The sequence below is a fragment of the Nycticebus coucang genome, chromosome X (genome assembly GCF_027406575.1).
Source record: "Nycticebus coucang isolate mNycCou1 chromosome X, mNycCou1.pri, whole genome shotgun sequence".
Taxonomy (NCBI): Eukaryota; Metazoa; Chordata; class Mammalia; order Primates; family Lorisidae; genus Nycticebus; species Nycticebus coucang.
The window spans coordinates 69,730,505-69,754,188 of NC_069804.1; the positions used below are offsets into that span (position 1 = coordinate 69,730,505).

General features: G+C 39.3%; 1 protein-coding gene and 1 non-coding gene across 6 annotated transcripts in view; one reads left to right on the plus strand and one right to left on the minus strand.

Annotated features, from left to right (window-relative positions):
* Nucleotides 1-21,161, minus strand: part of ASB12 (ankyrin repeat and SOCS box containing 12) — a 307,551-nt gene extending 286,390 nt beyond the window's left edge. For all 5 annotated transcript variants that reach the window (XM_053580713.1, XM_053580717.1, XM_053580716.1 and 2 more), the window contains exon 1: nt 21,063-21,161. The gene's annotated coding sequence lies outside the window, so the exon portion shown is untranslated. The remainder of the gene's footprint in view (nt 1-21,062) is intronic.
* LOC128578649 (U6 spliceosomal RNA) lies at nt 7,391-7,497 on the plus strand. Its single transcript, XR_008377788.1, has one exon. It is a non-coding gene; the product is annotated as a U6 spliceosomal RNA (small nuclear RNA).
* Nucleotides 21,162-23,684: the final 2,523 nt, after the last annotated feature.

Consider the following 23,684-nt stretch of genomic DNA (forward strand, 5'->3'; position numbering starts at 1 on the left):
CTATTCCTTTAAATTTACTGAGGTTAGACTTGTGACCTAAAATGTGATCAATTTTGGAGTAAGTTCCGTGGGCTGATGAGAAGTATGTGTATTCAGTTTTGTTGGGATGAAATGTTCTGTAGATGTCTGCTAAATCTAAATATTGGATGGTTAGGTTTAAATCCAAGATTTCTTTGCTCAGCTTCTTTCTGGAGGATCGATCCAACACTGCCAAGGGAGTGTTGAAATCTCCAACGATTATGGAGCTGGAGGAAATCAAGTTACTCATGTCTGTTAGAGTTTCTCTTATAAATTGAGGTGCATTCTGGTTGGGTGCATAGATATTAATAATTGAGATCTCGTCATATTGAGTATTACCCTTAACAAATATGAAGTGACCATTCTTGTCCTTCCTTACTTTTGATGGTTTAAAGCCTACTGTATCTGCAAATAAAATTGCAACACCTGCTTTTTTCTGATTACCATTTGCCTGTAATATGGATGACCATCCTTTCACCCTGAGTCTGTATTTGTCTTTTAAGTTGAGATGTGACTCTTGTATGCAACAAATATCTGGCTTGAGTTTTTGTATCCAGTCAGCTAACCTATGCCTCTTTAGAGGACAGTTTAAGCCATTCACATTGATGGAGAGTAAGGATAAGTCTGGTGGAATTTTGGGTATCGAGTTTTTCAAAGGTCCAGTGGACATTTTTAATCCTTTCGCCAGTGTGGAAGTTGGAGTTTGATCCGAAGTTTCTGAGTGAGTTTACTTTTGTGGTATAGGATTGGGTTGGTCATTGTGGAGGATAGGTCTGAGAACATCCTGAAGAGCTGGTTTACTTATGGCAAATTTTTTCAACATATGAAAGTCATTGAAGTATTTAATTTCTCCATCATAGATGAAACTCAGTTTAGCTGGATACAAGATCCTGGGTTGAAAGTTTTTTTGCTTTAGGAGATTAAAAGTTGATGACCAGCCTCTTCTTGCTTGAAAACTTTCAGCAGAGACATCTGCAGTTATTCTAATATTCTTACCTTTGTACGTTATAGTTTTCTTTCGCCGGGCTGCTTTGAGAATCTTCTCTTTCATGTTAACTTTAGTGAAGCTAATTATGATATGTCTGGGAGATGGCTTATTGGGGTTGAATCGTGCTGGGGTTCTGAAGCTGTCTGCTATCTGAATTTCAGATTCTCTAGGCATGTCTGGAAAATTTTCTTTCATAATTTCATGTAGAAGGGCCTCTGTGCCCTTGGCTGCCACTTCATCAGTCTCCGAAATTCCTATAACCCTTATGTTATTTTTTTTCGAATTATCTGAGAGCTCTCTGAGTGAGTGATCCGTTTTTGCTCTCCATTTCTCTTCCTCTTTGAGAGATTGGGAGCGTTCGAAGACTTTATCGTCAATGTCAGAAATCCTTTCTTCTGCTTGCTCCATTCTGTTACTGAGGGATTCTACTGTATTTTTCATATCTTTGAGGGCTGTAAGTTCTTGTTTCAGTGTGTCTAAGTCTTTGGTGGTTTTGTCTTTAAATTCGTTAAATTCTTGAGACAGTTTTTGAATTTCTCCTCGAATTCCTAATTCCATTTTATTAATTTTGTCTGCAAACCAAATTCTGAATTCGACTTCTGACATCTCAGCCAGTTGTTTATGAATGGGATCTTCAATCACATCTGCCGTATCTTTTCTTGGGGGGGTTGATCTATTCTGGTTATTCATGTTACCAGAGTTTTTCCGCTGATTCCGCCCCATGGTTTACTCCCTTTGGTTTTTCCACTGCGGTTTTATCGAGGGCCCGTACAGTGTTGTGGCCTGAGAAACTGGGGCCCTGTCTGGTGTGGTGGAGCAAAGTGGTTCTGTCTTGTTTTCAGCTGGTTTCTGTTTGATCCTATTGCAACTTCTACTCTGGCTTGAAGTCTCAGCTTTTGTTTGCGTCCTTGTGATCACAACTTGCCTCAGCGGTGTTGATGTGCGTTCTTCAGCCTTCTCTCTTGGTGAGGCTCAAGTCCACCAGGATACTTACTAAATTCCTGTCCCTTAACTCTCCTTCTGGACGGGAGCCTTTGTTGAAAGCTGGCTTCAGTCCGCCATCTTGTCTCCCCCATGATATGATCTTATACCTAGAAAACCCCAGGGACTCAACTACAAAGCTCTTAGAAGTGATCAAAAAATATAGCAGTGTCCCAGGATACAAAATAAATAACCACAAATCAGTAGCTTTTATATATACCAACAACAGTCAAACTGAAAACATAATCAAAGACACTATTACCTTTACAGTAGTGCCAAAGGAGATGAAATACCTTGGAATGTATCTAACAAAGATGTGAAAGATCTCTATAAAGAGAACTATGAAACCTTGACAAATGAAACAGCAGAAGATGTTAACAAATATAAAAACATACCATGCTCAGAGTGGGGAAATGTTAACATTGCTAAAATGTCCATACTACCTAAAAAAATCTTCGGAGGTAATGCAATTCTTATTGAAGCACCAATATCACACTTTAAAGAAATAGTACTTCATTTTATGTTGGATCAGAAAAAACTCTGAATACCAATAAATTACATAGTAATAAAAAGAAATTTGTTTTTTTTTTTTTTTTTTGGAGATAGGATATTTAATAATTATTTGGCTCCAGGTCCCAAGCTCCATATTCGGGAAGATTTGATACATACTTTATTATTTTTTTTTTATTTTTATTTTTTTTATTTTTATTTTTTTTTATTAAATCATAACTGTATATAATGATATGATTATGGGGCATCATACACTCACTTCATAAACCATTTGACACATTTTTATCACAGTGGTTAACATAGCCTTTCCGGCGTTATCTCAGTTACTGTGCCAAAACATTTACATTCTACATTTACCAAGTTTCGCAAATACCCCTGTAATATGCACCACAGGTGTGATCCCACCGATTCCCCTCCCTCTACCCACCCCCCCCTTTCCCACTTCTCCCTATTGTTAAGTTGTAGCTGGGTTATAGCTTTCATGTGAGAGTCCCAAATTAGTTTCATAGTAGAGCTGTGTACATTGGGTATTTTTTCTTCCATTCTTGGGATACTTTACTAAGAAGAATATGTTCCAGCTCCATCCATGTAAACATGAAAGAGGTAAAGTCTCCAAAGAAATTTGGAGGCATCAGGCTACCAGATTTATGGTTTTACTACAAATCTATAGTGATCAAAGCAGCATGGTACTGGCACAAAAATAGGTATGTAGACATTTGGAATAGAATAGAGAACCTAAAGATGAACCCAGCCACACGTCATAATTTGATCTTTGATAAGCCTAACAAAAACATGCATTGGAGAAAAGACTCCCTATTTTACAAATGGTGTTGGGAGAACTGGCTATCAACCTGTAGAAGACTGAAACTGGACCCGCACCTCTCACTACTAACAAAAACTGCTTCTTACTCAACAAAAGATTTAAATTTAAGACATGAAACAAGGATAAATGGTGGGACCACACCTATGGTACATACTGCAAGGGTACATGTCAAAGTGTAGAGTATAAATGTCTTAAAACAATAATTAAGTGAGGCGAAGGCTATGTTAGTCATTTTGATGTAAGCATTCCAAATTGTATATAAAATCAGCACACTGTACCCCATAAATGCATTAATGTATACAGTTATGACTTAATAAAAAAAGACATGAAACAATAAAAACACCAGAAAAGAGTGTAGGGAAAATGCTTGAAGATACTGGCCTGGGTAAATATTTTATGAGGAAGACCCCTCTGGCAATTGAAGCAACACCAAAAATATTTTAATGGGATTTAATCCAGCTAAAAAGCTTCTGCACAGCTAAGGGAACCACAATTAAAGCAAACAGATAACCTTCAGAGTGGCAGAAGATTTTTGCATGTTGTGATTCTGACAAAGGTCTGATAACTAGAATCTACAGAGAACTCAAATTAATCAATAAGAAATGAACAAAGAACCCATTTCTTTGTGGGCAAGAGATTTGAACAGAAACTTCTCTAAAGATGACAGACAAATGGCCAACAAAAACATGAGAAATGCTAATCATCTTTAATCATCATAGAAATGCAAATAAAAACCACTTGGGATATCACCTAACTTCAGTAAGATTATCACACATCACAAAGTCCCAAAACTGCAGATTAGGCATGAATGTGGACACTGCACCACAGTGCCACAGTGTGGCACCTGCACACTGCCGGTAGAACTGCAAACTAATACAGCCTTTTTAGAAAGAAGTATGGAGAATTTTCCAGGAACTAAAAGTTGACCTTCCATTTGACCCTGCAATTCCATCACTAGTTATCTACCCAGAAAAACAAAAATCTTTTTACAACAAAGACATTTGCACCAGAATGTTTAGCACAGCCCAACTCATAATTGCCAAGTCGTGGAAGTAGCCCAAATGCACATAAACCCATGAATACATTAACAGATTGTGGTATATGTGTACCATGGAATACTATTCAACCACAGAAAAAGATGTAGACTTTAACATCTTTTGTTTACCTGGATGGAGTTTGAACATATTTTTCATAGTAAGTATCTTGAGAATGGTAAAAAAAATGTATCAAATGTACTCAATAGTATTATGAAACCAATATATAAAAACTTACACTCTCATAGGAATAGTAGAACACAAATATAGTCTAACAACAATGGGGAGGAGAGGAAGGAGAAGGGAAGGGAAGGGGGAAAGTGGTTGGAAGAAGGAGGGCACTTGCTGGGATCTCGCCGAATGTGCACAATATAAGGGTATATTTCAAAATAACTGAGAGTAAATTATAAATGTGTTACCACAAAAATAAATGAGGTGATGGTTAGGTTAACCAGTTTGATTTAAGCATTACACAGTACATATCAAATCATCATACTGTACCCCATAAATGTATAGTTATGATTTAATTAAAAATTAAAAAAAAATAAAAGCTCCATTTGTAGGGCCTAGCTTTTTTTTTTTTTAATTTTGGAGTTTATGTTGAATATTAGGGTCAACTGAGTGGTGGGGCCTAATGGGAGATGAATTATTTTGTTCTTCTCTGATACTAACATTTAAATTAGTAAATCGTTGAAAATGTTTTTGACAGGAAAAAGGGCTGGATTTTTATCCTGACTTTGACAAATTTGCTATGACTTTTGACCTCTGAAATATCTTAGTGGGGGAGTTGGTATGCAGGAGAATACAATGTACTTGTGAGATAGGCTGATGGGGAAGCTGGTGGGAGGGTGGAAGCTAGTGGTAGGGTAGAGAGAAGTCCCTGAAATCAGGTGGGGGGGGCAGGGAGGCTGCCAGGTCTTTTTGTTGGGGCTTGTTGTGCCCTGCTGGCCTGGTGCTTGGGTTGGGTTGCCCTATAGTCTGTATGTCTTACAGCAGGAGCTGCCAGGTCTACAGTTCTTGCCCCCAGGGGGAAGAACATGGTGACTGTTGGGCATGTGAGCTCACCCCACCCTGCTGCAGCCTGCACACCTGATGCCAGCCATGCCTATGGAGTGCATGGCTTCCCAGTGTAACTGCCACAGGGAGCTGTTGGCCAAGAGTTAGCTAATTTGCAACCTTCGGTGCTGCCTAAACCCCATCTTTGCTGGAGGGAGGGACAGTAGGAACTCAAGAAATCCCTAAAAGTGGGAAGGCAGAGAGGGAGGTTTTAAAGCAATGGTCTATATGGGAAAGGGTAAGAGCACAGGGAGAGGAAGGCCTGAAAATACAGGATTTTGGTCCATCTGTCTTTGTTCTTTCCTCATCCAGGAAGTGACTCTCCAGGAAGTCACAGAGATGAGGGTCTGTGCAGGCAGCACCCAAGGCATGAAGATCCAAAAGAGCCTGGCTCAGGCTCTTCTCCAGGGCCATGGCAGCTTCCATTGAATCCAGCATTGTAACCCACTCATCTTGAGATGGCTTCTGCACATCCTGGAAGAGAGTGGCCGCCATGCTGGTTTTGCATCTTCAAAGATGCTCAGTGCCTTAGCTTTTCTCCTCCACCAACATGTGGAAGAAGTGGCCCACACCTTTCAAAGCCACATAGTCAAAGTTGAAATAGTATAGCCCAGAGAGAGGTAGGTTTGGGAGGCCCGCAGATACAAACTGACCAGGCAGTTGTTGACAGCTGCCTCCACATAGGTGGAATAATTCTGACAAATCTGAGAGCTCATGGTTGGTAATAAGGAGCTAACTACAAAAAAATAAAAATAAAAAGTGTTAGCTGAATGTCAGAGGAGAAACAAGGACAGAGATTAAAGAGTTGAACAGAAAACCAGAAGGTCCTATGTAAGATAAGGTGGTCTTCATACCATTCATATATGATATTGAAATGTTAAAAGAACAAACTTGACTCCATTTTACTATTTACTCTCCCTTTTACCTTCAAAACTAGTTCCTATTGTTTACCTTCCCATTGTGTAACTGTAAATATATTTGCTTGTGATTGTGGACCTAGTGATCATAGCTTTTTATGATCATCCCCAACCTTTACCTGTAAGTTCCCCTCCCTGCATTTCCCCCTAGGACATTGTGGTTTGTACCTACTTTGTAAGAAAGAAAAATCGCTAATCACTTCGTGATTATAGGATTGTATAACATAACTAACCGCCCTACCCTCATGATTCCCCCTACCCCTTTAACTGCTGTTTCTGCTTCTGTAATAATGCTTTCTTGCCCCATGGGAAAGTTTTGCCCTATAAAAACCAGAGACACAGACAACTCAGGACAGCTCTCAAAAACCCCACATAGGGATACTGAGGCATTCGTTGGCCAGCTGTTCAATAAAAGGACTCCTATTTAAATTCAACTTGTCTGGCGATGTGATCTTTGAGAAACTACTGGGCATTACATTTGGAAAAGCCAACTGAAACAAGGAAAAATGCAGAATATTCACAACTTTGGCAACATGCCTTAAAAATGCTTTCTTGCTTTTTATCCATTTATCCTGGGAATCTACCTTCCCCTCCATAACCCAAATCAAGATGCCCATAAGGGAATAAATAACTGATACCCATCTAGAGGATCAAATAAACGGCGGACATCTATGCTGAAATCAAATATTCGAATACTTTCCAACAAAAAGCAGACACAACAAAGTGTTCAAAAGGTTAACTTTAACATTAACAAATAGTTCTCATTTTTTTTAATTATTAAGTACATAGATTTTCACAAAGTGATGTACATTTTTAAGTATATCTTATTGATGTTTCTGTAATGTGTCATTATATGATTAAAGTTAAATCATTAACATTATATGATTAAAGTTAAATCGTTAAATCATGACCTTCCAACATGAAAAGGCTACCACCCCTGGTTTAGCAGCACAAACTTGAGTCACAGACTGAATGGCTTAACATTCTAGGTCTGGACAAGTTGCTTAAGCTTCCTGGATGCACTCTTTAATTTTAAAATAAGGATAATAAAAGTATTGGTGTGGTGCTCACTTCGGCAGCACATATACTAAAATTGGAATGATACAGAGAAGATTAGCATGGCCCCTGTGCAAGGATGACACGCAAATTCGTGAAGCGTTCCATATTTAAAAAAAAAAAAAGTATTGGTGTGAAAGTTAAATAAGTTATAAATATGTAATATACATAAAGCGTTCAGAATAGTACCTGCACATAGTAATTGCTCTATAAGGTTAAGATATTATTATTTTACCCACAAAGAAACTGAAGCCCAGAGGAGTATAGGGACAGTCTAAGGTCACACAATACATCAGTATCAGACCTGAGGCCAGAACCCAGGTCTCCTAACTCCCTGTCCAATATTGATTTCCCAAATAGTGAAAATGTCTTTGGAGCTTATTAAATAATATTTCTAACATACTTATTGTACCACAAAACCAAAAAAAGTATCTAAAAAGACACAACCCTAAAACAAATCCCTGTGGTTTCTAGGAGTAACTGCCTAGTTGGAGTTTCATAAAAATAAAATAATGTCAGAACAAAAGAGGAGGTTTTTTTTTCTTTTTGAGACAAAGTCTCACTATGTCACCCTCAGTAGAGTGCTGTGGCATCACAGCTCACAGCAACCTCAACCTCTTGTGCTTAAGCGATTATCTTGCCTCAGCCTCCCAAGTAGCTGGAACTACAGGCACCCACCGCAATGCCCAGCTATTTTTTTTTTTTTTTGGTTGTAGTTGTCATTGTTGTTTGGCAGGCCCAGGCTGGATTTGAACCTGCCAGCTCCGGTGTATGCGGCTGGTGCCCTAGCCACTGAGCTACAGAAGCCAAGCCAGGAGGAGGTTTTAGTGGTAAGGAAAACTATTTCAATGCTTATAAAATAGTGTCCAAATGCGAGACCACTCCTATCAGGGCTTACTACATAGCCTCTCTCATTGCAATGTAGCACCAAGAACTTTTCTGGATGCTCAGTCAAATCTGCCTCAGAGACACTAAAGCCTCTACCATCACTTGGCTCTGACAGAAAGAAAAGGGTATACACAGTAATTGAGCATTTTCTATGTGCAAGGCCTCCATCATACTTAATCATCCTCATCATAGTCCCAAGAGGGAGATATCATCCCCATTTTACAAATGAGGAAAACAGATTCAGACCATTTAAGTTATTTGCCTAAGAACTTAGAGCTAATAAATATTACATCTTGAATTCAAATCCAGAAATCCTATGCTTTTTCTACTACATCACACTATTTCCCAGACTAAAAGGATCAGAGTGAAGCCAACCAGATTTGGACTTTTGGGAAATGGAAACGGAGCACTATTCTCACCTCTAGAAATCCCATGATGAAAAACACTTCTTTACCCAATTTTACCTTTATTTTGACCCTTCCTATTTCCTAAATGAATTTGACATGGTTTATAACAAAAGACAGAGCTACAATTAGGTTATTAGAATAGAAAATCAAAATCATAAAAAGGAGGAAGCAGGGCAGCGCCTGTGGCTTAGTCGGTAAGGCGCCGGCCCCATATACCGAGGGTGGTGGGTTCAAACCTGGCCCTGGCCAAACTGCAACCAAAAAATAGCCGGGCGTTGTGGCGGGCGCCTGTAGTCCCAGCTATTCAGGAGGCTGAGGCAAGAGAATCGCTTAAGCCCAGGAGTTGGAGGTTGCTGTGAGCTGTGTGAGGCCACGGCACTCTACAGAGGGCCATAAAGTGAAACTCTGTCTCTACAAAAAAAAAAAAAAAAGGAGGAAGCAATTATGCTAAGTACAGAAGCTAAGGTAGTTAATATGGCTGTCCATTAAATTTAGTCTTAGTTTCCTGGAAGTCAAGCAACAACTTATCTGCTTTTAGGAAAGCTTCATATAAAAGGATATCTCCTTTCTAGTGCTTACAGTGTTATTATGTATCACAAAGTGTTATTTATTATGTTTTATTATTATCTAGATTAGCACTCTATAACCACCTAGCACTCCAATTATTTTGGTTGTTGTTTCTATGATCACTCCACAAGTTATCACAGTCCAAACCAGCTATGCATAAAAACAATCAAAAGACAATGCTGGAATTCTGAGAAGATGGCTGACTAGTAGCAAGTCTCGGCAGAGGCTCCTGACCAAAGGGAGAAAAAATGGACAGAAATGGACTCTATGAAGCCAAAGGTGGGAAGCTGATCCAAGAAAGAAGTTCGGCAAATTTTGACTCCAAGGAAGACCATTCAAGAAAACAAATTACAGGTACAAAGGCTATCGACTAGAGGACAGGAGACCCCTCCCCCAAGAAGGAGGCCCACCATGGGCTCTCTACAAGTAAGCAGGGAACAAAAGACCTCTCATTTTACCTCACTGGAGAGAGCCACTAAACACCGGGTCTCTTTCTCCAGGGAGGTCCCACTTATGAACCTAGATTCCACCCTACCCAGGCATACAACTGAACAAATATTTTCCCCCACAATTCCAAAATCCTACTCCACCGTTCCCCCTTCACACAGTGGTCTGAAATTCTGCCCCTTGCACTCTGTCCCTTGCAGAGTGTTGGGTGTTTTCTTGAGCGATCTGGGCATAGTGTGGATCGCCAAACATCAGGATGGAAACTAAGACTAATGGGAAAGAGAGAGGGCATGGGAAAAAAGGGACACTCAGGGGGAGGGGCAGTACCCTGGTTATGAGCTTGCTCAGCCGGTGGTGGTATTGACCCTCAGGCTGTGTCTGGCAGGAGAGGTGCAGAACCCCTGGCTCTGATGGCAATCGCAAGTGGGAGAGTGGTTTCCTAGTGTGGACTGAGTTTGGTGGGTGGGGCTGGTCCCCAGCTCCAACTGGGCTAGCAAGCAGAGGCTTGCTGAGTGTGGACCCAGGCCTGAGGGGAAGGGCTTGGTTCCCTTACTCCAACAGAGCTGGTAATCCTTTGGGTGTGGACTGAGACCTGTGGGCAGGGGCATGGTCCCCTGACTCCAACTGGGCTGGCGAGCAGAGAAGCGGGCACCAGAGTGGACTGAGTCTGGTGGGCAGGGGCATGGAGCCCTGGCTCCAATTGTGCTGTTGGAGACACAGGATCCCTCTCTTGTTGAGCAGGGTTTATACTTCCCAAAACAATTTGGTTGGAACTTGTGTCTGGGACTGTTCACCTCCAACCTCAGGTACACTCTGAGGTTGACCTTTGAAGTTCTGTGGCAGAAAAGAACTGAAGGGTGGGGGTGGGGCACCACAGCTGTTTGTATCTCTCCACATCTTAAATTTAAACCTAAAACCACTGTTTCTTAGGATAGGCTAGAGATTGGCTGATTTCAAAACAGAGCCAACTTATGCTATCTCACCAAGTAGGTCCTCAGTCTCTGGCCAAAACTCTAAAAGAGGCCTGTGTAAGGTTGTAGGGGATAAGCCACAATTACAAAGCCTAGTACTTTGGTAAGGGGCTGATTATCTCTACTACCTGGGCACCCCAATTCAAGCTCACCCTACCAGTTTTAATAACCAAACAATGTAAAATAAACATGGTGTGGAACCAACAGAAGAACTCCGGCAACATGAATTACCAGAGTAAATCAACCCCCACCCCACCAAGGAATAACAAAGGAGATACAATTGAAGATGCCCTGCATAGACAAATGGCTGAAATGTGAGCAACAAAATTCAGAATATGGATGGCAAATAAGATGAATACAGTGGAAGGCTATGTTAACCAGTTTGATGGAAGCATTCCAAATTGTATATAAAATAAGCACACTGTACCCCCCCCAAAAAAAAAAGAATATTAAGGGGAAAAGGCAATAAAAGATGCTGATACTTTTAAAAACAAAACAAAACAAAAAGAGTAGTTCCAAAGGTGTCTCAAGAAATTAATGAATTCAAAAACAAGTCACCAAACATATAGACATAATGAGAAAAGACATAGTAGAGCTCAAGGAAATGAAAAAGTTATTTGAGGAGCTCCTAAATACAGTAGAAGCCCTCAATAATAGAGTTGATGAGGTAGATGAAAGGATCTCTGAAATTGAAGACAAAGCTTTTGAACGTTCCCAAACGCTCAAAGAGACAGACAAATGGAAAGCAAAAACTGATCATTCCCTAACAGAGTTGTGGGATCACTCCAAAAGACCAACATTCGTCTTACAGGAATTTCCAAAGGAGAAGAGGATAGTCCTAAAGGTACAGATGCTCTACTCTAAGAGATTCTGGAGAAGTTCCCAAGCATTGCAAGAGATAAAGAACTTCAGATAGCAGACAGTTTCAGAACCCCAGCAAGACTCAATCCAAATAAAGCATCTCCTAGATACATTGTGATTAACTTTGCCAAAGTTAAAATGAAGGAAAAAATTCTGCAAGCAGCCAGACGTAAGAAAAGCATCACCTACAAAGGGAGAAATATCAGAATGACTGCAGATCTCTCAGCCGAAACATTTCAAGCCAGAAGAATGGTCATAGACCTTCAGTCTCCTGAAACAGAACAACTTCCAGCCCAGGATCCTGTATCAAGCTAAACTGAGTTTCATTTGTGATGGACAAATCAAATACTTTACTGACATAGACATGTCGAAGAAATCTGTCATAACTAACTAAACCAGCTCTCGAGGATATTCTCAGACCCATCCTCCACAATGACCAGTGCTCTACCTCCAAAGTAAACTCACTCAGAAATTTTTGAACAAAACCCAACATCTGCAGTAGTGAAAGGATTAAAAATGTCCACTGGACATCCGACAATCATGACACTCAAAACACAACCAGGCTTATCAATTCTCTCAATATTGTGAATGGTTTAAATTGTCCTCTACAGAGGCACAGGCTGGCTGACTGGATACAAAAACTCAGACCAGATATCTGCTGTACATAAGAATCTCACCTTATGTTAAAGGATAAAAATAGACTCAGGGTGAAGAGATGGACTTGTATAATACAGCAAATGGAAATAAAAAAAAAAAGCAGGGGGTGCAATTTTAGTAGCAGATACAATTGGCTTTAAGCCAACAAAGATAAAGAAAGATAAGGAAGGTCACTGCATATTTGTCAAGGGAAACACCCAACATGAAGAGATTTCGATAATTAACATTTATGCACCCTACCAGAATGTTCCTCAATTTATAAAGCAGACCCTAATGGATATGAACAACTTGATATCTTCCTGCACTATAATAGTTGGAGATTTTAAAACCCCTTTACAGTTTTGAATAGATCCTCCAAGAAGAAACTAAACAAAGAAATATTAGACTCAAACCTGACCCTAGAACAAATGGACTTTACAGACTTCTACAGAACATTTCATCCTAATAAAACTGAATATACATTCTTCTCATCAGCCCATAGGTCATCCTCCAAAATAGATCATATCCTAGGACACAAGTCTAACCTCAGCAAATTTTAAAGTATAGAAATTATTAATTGTATCTTCTCAGACCACCATGGAATAAAAGTTGAACTCAACAGCAACAGGAATCTTCATACTCAAACAAAGTTATGGAAGCTAAATAATCTTAAACTGAATGATAGCTGGGTCAAAGACGAGATTAAGAAGGAAATCACCAAATTTTTGGAACAAAATGATAATGAAGACAAAAATTATCAAAACCTGTGGGATACTGCAAAGGCAGTCCTAAGAGGGAAATTTATAGCATTGGAAGCCTTCATCAAGAAAACAGAAAGAGAGGAAGCCAACAACATAATGGATCTTCTCAAGCAACTAGAAAAGGAAGGACATTGCAACCCCAAGCCCAGCAGATGAAAAGAAATACCAAAATTAGGGCAGAATTAATAGAAATTGAAAATCAAAGAATCATTCAGAAGATCAACGAAACAAAAACTTGTTTTTTTGAAAAGATTAACAAAATTGATAAACCTTTGGCCAATCTAACCAGAAATAGAAAAGCAAAATCTCTAATATCGTCTATCGGAAACGATAAAAGAGAAATAACAACACACTTAAGAAATTCAAAAAATCCTCAATGATTACTATGAAAATCTCTATTCCCAGAAATATGAAAATCTAAAGGAAATGGACCAATACCTGGAAGCACACCACCTTCCTAGAATCAACAAGAAAGAATTAGAAATCTTGAATAGACCTATATCAACCACTGAAATAGCATCAACAAAACAAAATCTCCCTAAAAAGAAAAGTCCAGGACCAGATGGCTACACATCGAAATTCTATCAAACCTTTCAAGAGGAACTAGTACCCTGTTTCCCCGAAAATAAGACAGTGTCTTATTTTAAGGTGTGCTCCCAAAGATGTGCTAGGTCTTATTTTCAGGGAACATCTTATCTTTCCTGTAAGTAGGTCTTATTTTCAGAGGATGTCTTATTTTTGGGGAAACAGGGTACCTATATTATAAAACGTTTTCCAAAGCATAGAAAAAGAAGGAATACTTCCCAGCACATTCTATGAAGCAAATATCACTCTGATATCAAACCAGGAAAGGATCCAACAAAGAAAGAAAATTATAGACCAATATCATTGATGAATATCGATGCAAAAATATTCAGTAAGATCTTAGCAAACAGGATTCAAAAACACATTTAAAAAATCATACACCATGATCGAGTTGGTTTTATTCCAGGGTTACAGGGTTGGTTCAACATACGCAAATCTATAAATATAATATATCACATCAAAATAAAAAACAGAGACCATATGATTCTCTCCATTGATGCAGAAAAAGCCTTTGATAATATTCAGCATCCTTTCATGATCAGAACAGAAAATAGGCATAGAAGGGACATGTCTTAAACTGATAGAGGCCATCTATAGCAAACCCACAGCCAATATCATATTGAATGGTGAAAGAAAACATTTCCACTCAGATCAGGATGCCCACTGTCCCCACTGCTATTCAGCATAGTAATGGAAGTCTTAGCCATCGCAATCAGGCAAGAGAAGGCGATCAAGGGTCAGATGAGATCAAACTCTCACTCTTAGCTGATGATATGATCCTATACATGGAAAATCCCAAGGATTCAACTTCGAAACTCTTAGAAGTGATAAAGGAACACTGCAGCCTCTCAGATACAAAATCAATTGAAGGCGCATGGTCTTCTGCACCCCAGAATGGTGGCTTAGTCTCATATGTGCTCCTTGAGGTCTGAGGCCCTGACAAGGGAAAATTCCATTCTCGGCTAGAAGCGAGACTCGGGAGTTAATTCCTCCCTGCTTGCTAAAACAGCAGAGACTCAGGGGTTAATTCCTCCCTGCTTGCTAAAAAGGCCTTGAGAAAGGAAATCTAGGAGGTCTCCGGCAAATTGCAGCTGGATATTTAACACCTGCCTGGGGCTGAGCTGTTGCATTTCTTTCCCTAACTTCAAGTTACACAAAAATTTCATTTAACCTTTTAGGGAGGTGGGCAAACAGAACAGACAGCCTAGTGTCCTTGTGGTTTATCTTTAAGTTAAATGCTCCAGACTTAAAAATGATGTGTAAGTGCTTTGTAACAATTATGCTAAGGAGAAATTTTTTATGGCAGTCTCAACTAGTGTATTTGTTCTTTATTCTTAGTTATTTTTATCTGATGAGTTTGGATATATAATACAGTGAATAAAGATGGGCAGTCACTGAATGCCTGAGGGAGCCTCAGTCTTCCCTTTATAAATCATTCCATCTGCAGTGCTTCCTCTGTATCATTGACTAGACTAGCAGACAGTAACAATCAATACTTACAAGTCAGTAGCTTTTATGTACACCAACAGTACTCAAGCTGAAAAAAACAATCAAGGACTCTATTCCTTTTACAATAGTGCCAAAGAAGATGAAATATCTGGGAATTTATCTAACAAAGTATGTGAAAGATCTCTATAAAGAGAACTATGAAACTCTGATAAAAGAAATAGCTGAAGTTGTTAACAAATGGAAAAACATACCATGCTCATGGCTGGGAAGAATCAACATTGTTAAAATATCCATACTCCCCAAAGCAATCTACAGATTTAATGGAATCCCTATTAAAGCACCATTGTTATACTTCAAAGAGCTTGAAAAAATAGTGCTTCGTTTTATATGGAATCACAAAAAAAAAAAAACTCGAATAGCCAATACATTACTAAGAAATAAAAACAAATCAGGAGGTATCACGTTACCAGACTTCAGGCTATACTATAAGTCTATTGTGATCAAAACAGCATGGTACTGGCACAAAAACATAGAGGTAGATTTATGGAACAGAATAGAGAACCAAGAGATGAACCCAGCTACTTATCGTCATTTGATCTTTGATAAGCCTATCAAAAACATTCAATGTGGAAAAGACTCCCTATTTAACAAATGGTGCTGAATGAACTGGCTGGCAACTTGCAGAAGACTGAAACTGGACCCCCACCTTTCACCATTCACACAAATTGATTCTCACTGGGTAAAATATTTAAGCTTAAGACATGAAACTATAAAAATACGAGAAGAGAGTGTAGGGAAAACACTTGAAGAAATCAAGTGGGAGAATATTTTCTGAGGAGGACCCCTGAGCAATTGAAGCAACACCAAAAATACATTACTAGGATCTGATCAAACTAAAAAGCTTTTGCACAGTCAAGAGCATAGTAAGTAAAGCAAACAGACAACCTTCAGAATGGGAGAAGTTTTTGCCGTTTATGCTTCTGACAAGGATCTGATAACTAGAATCACAGAGAACCCAAACTAATCAATTTCCATTTCTATGTGGGCAAGAGCCTTTAACAGAAACTTCTTTGATGAAGACAGGTGCATAGCCTACAAACACATGAAAAAATGCTCATCATCTTTAACCATCAGAGAAATGCAAATTAAAACCACTTTGAGATATCATCTAACTCCAGTAAGATTAGCCCACATAACAAAATCCCAGAAGTATAGATGTGGCATGTATACAGAGAGAAGGGAACACGTCTACACTGCTAGTGGGAACGCAACCTAATACAACCTTTTTAGAAAGAAGTTTGGAGAGTATTCTAATACAACCTTTTTAGAAAGAAGTTTGGAGAATACTCAAAGAACTAAAAGTAGACCTACCGTTCGATCTTGCAATTCCTCTACTAGATATATACCCAGATGATCAAAAATAATTTTACAACAAAGACATTTGCACCAGAATGTTTATTGGAGCCAAATTCATAATTGCCAAGACATGGAAACAGCCTTAGTGTCCATCGACCCATGAATGGATTAACAAATTGTGGTATATGTACAACATAGTATACTATGCAGCCATAAAAAACATGGGAGACTTCACATCTTTTATGTTTACCTGGATGGAGCTGGAACATATTCTTCTTAGTAAAGTATCTCAGGAACAGAAAAAAAGTATCCAATGTACTCAATACTACTATGAAATCAATATATAATCACCTATACATTCATAAGAATGATAAAACACAACTAAAGTCCAGAAAGTAGAAGAGAAGAGGAGGGAGAGGAGAGGAGACGAGGGGGTGGGTGAGAGGAGGGAGGGTATTTGGGGGAACCTCACCTATTGTGCATGATGCAATGGTACATTTTAAAACTGTTAAGAAAAGAGTATAATTGTGATGGATGTGTTAATCAGTGCAATGTAAGCATTTCACATTGTATATCAAATCTGTACACTGAACCCCATATATGCATCTATGTACACAGTTCTGATTTAATATAACAAAATTAAAAGTTACATCTAAGAAAAAGAAGACAATGCTGCTGCCTATGCTACTTGCTAGTGTTTGACCATTGGCAAGAAACTTCAGGTCTCTGGGCCTCAGCTTTCACATTTGTGAAATAAGAGACTTGGAATATAAGTAGATCTTTATTTATCAGCAGTTTTATTGAAGTATAATTTACACACCATAAAATCCACTTGTTTTAAGTGTGTGATTCAATGATTTTTATTAAATTTGCAATGTTGTAAAACCATCATCATAATATAATTTTAGAACATTTCCATTGTGTCAAAACAAAACTTCGTTCCCTTTTCTTATTTAGATAATCTTTTAAAACGTTCTAACTTTTCCATTTCTGGGCTTACAAAGTTTAGTAGCTCTTTATAACTTATAGAACCAAATCCAAATTCCTAATTGTAACATTCAAGATCCTTTATGATCTATAAAACCTATCTCTTTCATTTTTGGATTTTGTGCTTGGCATCTCATCACCTTACTTTATTAAGAGATCCTAGAAGGCAGTTTCTATATCTAAGCCAGCTATGTATCCTTAACAACTCCCAGGGTAGGGTTCTGTAAATAATGACAATTAATAATGATGATGAAAGTAACTGGTAGCTAAATTAAGCATCTAACTGTATAGGCATTGTTTTAAGTATTTTTACAATTATCAACTCATTTGATTCTTATAAAGACCCTGTGAGATAGGTACTACTGTCCCCATCATTTTAAGAAGAAACTGAGGCACAAAGAGGTTACATACTTGCCAGGACCACAAAGGTAGTTAAGTAGCGGAGCTGAGATTTGAATTAAGTCCAATTCCAAAATATGCACTCTTAACCCCAGTAAATTTTCAAGCCAGTCGAAGCTCAATAAATATTAACTGAACAAATCCTAAGAAAATGTAATTAATAAGTCTAAGTGCTTAACTGACCCAAAAAGTAATGATGGAAGGGAAAAGTATATATGACTTAATTTTAAAAAAAGAACAAATTCTGAAACAGATAGGAAAGACACTGAACTTTAGGGTAGGCTTGAGGTGCTACAAAAATGGTTGTTGAACCCTAAGTTATAACTTAAAAAAACAGTTCCTTCCTCATACATAGGTGGTGGTGGGAATGTAAATTTGTAGTATCTAACTGAATATATGCATATTCTATGACTCAGAAATTCCACTACAATACATATCACAACAAAAATGCATATTTATATCAAAAGAATGTACTATTAGTAAAAGCCAGAACTAGAAATTCCCCATTAACAAAAGAATGGATTAATCATATGTAGCATGTTAACAAAATGGAATACTATACCACAATGAGAATGATCTCTAACTTCAAGGAATAATATTCACACAATGTTGAGCAAAAGAAGTCAGACACACAAAAAATGTATGAATGTATTAATTTATATTAAGTACAACAGAAGGGCAAAACTAATGTATCTTGTGGAAATGAGGATAGTGGTTTATCTTTGGGAGAAGTATTGACTAGAATGGGGCATGAAGAAGATTCTGGTTCTGTTTTTTTGATTTCAGTGATGGTTACAGGGGTGTGTCTAGTTTGTAAACATTCATTGAGCTATAAATTTATATATATCTATAAACTTGTCAATATATGTATACACTTAAAATATATATTTTTAAAAAGTCTACCTAAGAAAAAAAGACCCAAGCGAGAGCCAAAAATAAAAGTCACTTTTGCACTTGACATGAACAACTAACTGTTCAGAGACAGACAAGACAGATGTTCTAACACTGGGGTACCAAGAGGAAAATCATTTAAATCCCTAGCCATTAGTGTAACCCTAATCCCTCCTAGAAACTTAGGAAAAAAACAACTCATGGCAGTATACTGAAGGAGATAAGAAAATTTCACCCCAAAATGTGACTGCTTGGTATAAAGAATACTTTGAATTAAAGACCACTGGAGAGCAGAAAGTGTTTGGAAGGGGCTTTCCCTCTATCTACATAAAACTGGACTGATCAGATCTCTAGGCTCAAATCATTTAAAACACAATATCTTGTCTCTCAGGTTAATTTACAAATCAATCTATTTTCCCCATCTATTCATACTCCCTACCAACCACTGGTGGCACTTATACTCCACATTCTCCTCCCTCCCTTGTAAAAGGCAGGTATAAAGGTATCTGACAATCCCTAAAACATAAGGTAATCACTCTTGTGATTCTCCCCATGGGCATGGTATTTGGAAATAAACATTTCCCTTATTACTCAGCCTTAATTGTAAGTGGACCTGTCAGGGAACCAACCAAAGGGGGAAAGTGCAAGTTACCCCTCACCCCCACAATACCTGTGGGTATCAGAGCCTTGCCAGGCACCAAAAGAAATGCCAATTTTGCTTAAAGAACTAAATCTTCACTTGGAGTTTTTATTTGTATTTCAAGACTCATAACACAATACAAATGGAATCTGACGATGACACCAGTTAAAGTTTTCTTGAGCATGAACCCTGTCCTGGCACCAGTCTGAAACTGAGCACTCCTATCTTTATTAGGAAAGTCACTCCACCTCTAGGGATCTCAGTTTCCACATCTGTCCATGGCAAAAATAATAGTATGTCCCTCATAGGTTGTTGTAAGAACTGAAGACCTATTTCACATAAAACATTTAGCACAGTGCCTACCACCTAAATATTCAATGTGTGCTAATTGCTATTATTATTTTCCAATGGGCCAGTTAACTGTTTCTTCTCCCCTCCAAGTTCCATATAGCCAGCCCAATTTATAGCTTTAATCCCCCAAAAGGGGGATTTAAATATTTTAATATTTTAACATTCAAAGACAAAAGCAGTTCTGCCTCCACTCAGCCCCAGGTAGAAAAGGTTAAAAAAGAGTATTCAGGTGAGATAATTTTGAACTGGGCACCTTCCCATACCATGCCAAAGAACCTGGTCCAAATGACATGATGTGGAAAGAAAAGGACCCAGTAAAAGGTAAGACTGGCCGCCACAAGGGATGCGGTTATCGTTCATAGAAAAGGACCCTGAAGAGAAGGGATTCAGGAGAGGAGAGGAAAAGGGACCCTGAAGAGAAGGGATTCAGGAGAGGAGAGGCTTGAAGGCTGGAATTTCTGCTTTGCCCATCAGGCAGCATGGAAGTCTTTAACTAACAATACGTAGAACACTGCTATTTCGTCAGTTAAGAAAACACACACCCCTCCGTGAAGTGAGCAGGGCAAATTGCATTATCCCTACTACGTAGATGAGGAAAGCCAAGGCTCAGAGAGGTTAAATAATTTGTCCAAAGTCATCAGCTAGTAGCTTGGGGTACCAGCACCCTAATTCAGGTTTTCTAGCTTTAAAATCCATGCTCTTTCCCTTAAAACATACTGGGCTTCAGTATGCAAAACATATATTGGCTTCAGTTAGCCTGAGCTACGTCTTTTAGGACTATTCCCCAGTCCCAGACAGCAGAAAGAAGAAAGCGGGATTTGGAATAGAAAAGGGCTGGTGTTGGGAATGAAATAAGTAGGATCTAAAAAGATGAGAAAGAAAAAGAAGCAGGCGCAGCTTTAACTGGGGGCTAGCTATAAACAGGCGCCAACTGGCCTAGCAACGCCACATCTTGGGTTTCTTCTCCTGGCTGAGTAGGGCCAAGTCCAACCTGCTCCACTTCCCTTGGGTTTGAGAGATGATGTTGCCCTCAAAACTCGCCCAAACTCGTATACTGGGGAGCTGGGGCGGAGGCGGAGGTCTAGGAAGTTATGGAGAAGTGACTTCTGTTGGGGTGTGAGGAGTTGATAGGATGGGACTATATGGGTATTCGAGAAAGGCGGTTACAAATGCAGCGAGTGTAAGAAGCTGGAGTAAAAGTGCAAAGGAGGTAACAGCTGGGGTGCTGGGAGAAGCCGGGGTGGGAGGACCCGGGCAGAGAGAAACCTGAAGGCGTTTACCGGGCGCTGGGGTGGTGTATAGTGTGGTGGCGGGTTCAAACCCAGCCCCGGACAGAAACTGAAAAAAAAAAAAAAAAAAAAAAAAGAGGGAGGGAGACAGAGAGAACGAGAACGAACAAGGGTCTCGGAGTGGGAAAGGGCGTCAAAGAACACCCAGAGAAGAGAAACTGCAGCTCCCAGCCTCCCCTAAGTCTTCTCCTTACCTTGGGTACCGTGAGGTAGTCCATGACCTCAATTCCTGCCACTTGAAGCCCCTGCCGCCATTCCCGCCGCCTGGCCCAAGCCGGGCTCCTATCCCCGCCTCCCCTATCCTTACTCCAACGGTCGTCACCTGATAATCGCGGACACTCCTATCGCGACACTTCACCCGTAGCTGCACTCGCCATCTTGCTTACTGGCAAATTCTCTTTTCTTCTGGGAGCAATTTTGGTTTGTCCCAGTTTTCAGTTTCAGACCAAGTACTGCCACTCTTCTCAAACTCTTCATGCTATAAGAGCTGTGAGCACAGATGTCGCTCCACTATAATAGTACAGTGATGGCCCCCTGCAGAGATAGCAGGCTGTCCCATGTTGGCAACTGGGTTTCTGAAAAGCTTCCCAGCTGTGAGAACTTTGGTGAGTCACTGTAGGATATTTTGTGAAATATGAAGAGGCATATCCTCCTCTCTATTCCTTCTTTATATTTCTGCTGCCATCAACCTAGTTAAGACTAGGACTACTGTGGTGGCCTCATAACTTTTGCCATCACAGATGTGGGAAGAGGACCAAGGAGGGGCCCACTGGATCAGCTCTCAGATGAGGCATGAATGGATGTATTACAGGGTGGAAGAGGGTCCACCTGACTGTCACTGCCAGTCAATATGTAGAGAGGGATAGATCCACTAAACTTTATTTGTCAGAAGGCTGGGATTCTGGAGAACAGTGAGAGTAGCTTCTTGAAGACTGTTTTGTTTTTCTATTTTTTAAATTACAGTTTTACGTATAAAAGTTCAAAGAAAAAAGTACATCAACCCCTATTCCAAATAATAATCAACATAACTCAGTGACCTATTACAACATTTTAATTTAAAAGTTAATTTTTTAAATCAATCCACCTAAACTACTCAAGATAGGCATTTTTAGGGTGGGAGTTAAATCTACAAAACAGTAAGATGGGAGACAGGGAGTGAAGGTCAGGCAGGACCTAAACTGACCAAACCAGCTGTGTCATGTCTGCCCTAGCCTGTCTGACTCCATCTTATTCTCACTACATGTGCTTTCAGATGCAGGCCCTCGGTGATGTTCTCTGTATCAGATTTATGATGAGAAAAAAGAACAATTGGGGTGTTGGAAAACAAGAGTTCTAATTCTCTCAGGTCTTCCACTAACTTGCTATGTGACCTTGAGCAAGTGATGTCACCCCTCTGAGTTAACAAAAGTTACAATGAGGGTGTTGGTCACTATGTCTGGGTTCATTTCTAGATCTATTATAACAATGCTATGGTTTGCAATCTCATGTCCCCTCCAAAGCAATTTCTTTTTTGAGTGCCTATGACACTTGCTAGCAAATCTATTCACTTAAAATATTCTGCCTTCTTCCCTAGCCTAAAAGCCCCACCCTGAATCTATGCCCCTATTTTCTCTTGAACCCTTCAACAGGTCCATAATTTTCAGCCCTTTTACTGCCAAGTATCTCAGAAAAATAGTCTACTAATCATCACCTTCACTTCATAACAAATTCACTTCTCACCAACCACTACCCTCAGTTGGATCATCAACTCCAAATGCTGAGCTCAACAGCTCTTCTCAGGCTCATTCTCTATTGTTTTTATTTATAGCATTAAACATTGTTGATTCACATTTCTTTTTTATGTTCTTTCTTCCCTTAGCCTTTATAATAAAGCGTACTCACTGCCTGCATCCCTAACTGCTCTTTCCCTGTCTCCCTCCTAGTTATGCTTTGTCCTTTTTTAGCCATCTCCCTGGCTTCTATTCCTCATTCCTCTTTTATTTACTTTCCCTTAATAATCTTGATTTTGTTCACAGATTCAACGCTTACTCCATCTCAGAGACTTCCAACTTTACATCTTATGACCCATGACCTTTCTTCTGAGATTTCAGCTACCCCCTGAGAGATCCATTTATGTGATCCTGCTACAACATTAAGATATCATAGACAAAACCAAACTTATCTTTCACACTCTCCCCCATGCATTCTCCAACTTCCACCACCTTCTCTTTCTCAAATTTTCCCTATCTCTACTAATGGGACCATCCAGTTGTTGCTGTTTGAAATGGTGATAAGTATATGTGGACTCCATAGTCACACCAGGTTAAAATTTTGGTTCTGTTGTTTTCTGATGGTACATGACTCTGGCCTTAGTTTTTTCATCTGTAAACCCATTCTCCTAAAGTTCTTGTGGAAAAATCAAAGATGTGCCAGGAAAATTATAAAGGCACAAGAAATGTGTTTTTTTCCCTTCCTCAGCTTGATTATTGAACATTTCTGTTCTCTCTCTCAGATGATTACCTTGCTACTTAGTTCTCTGATAAAATAGAAGCCATCAGAAGGTAAAGTCCACATCTTCCCTCCACCAAATTTACTTGCTGCGCTGCATGTGAACCTGTATACTCTGCTTTCAATGAGTTAACTCTTCTTGAGCCTTCCTAAGCAACCTTTCCACTTGTCCACTTAATTTCATCCTCCCCAGCCTGCTCAGTTGCGTCCTTTCTTTTATTACTACATGTTTTCACTTTACCATATCATTTCCATCAGCACAAAAACATGCTATAATAGTTATGATCTTTAAAAAACTTTTACTTGTTCCACATTCCTGTCTATCACCT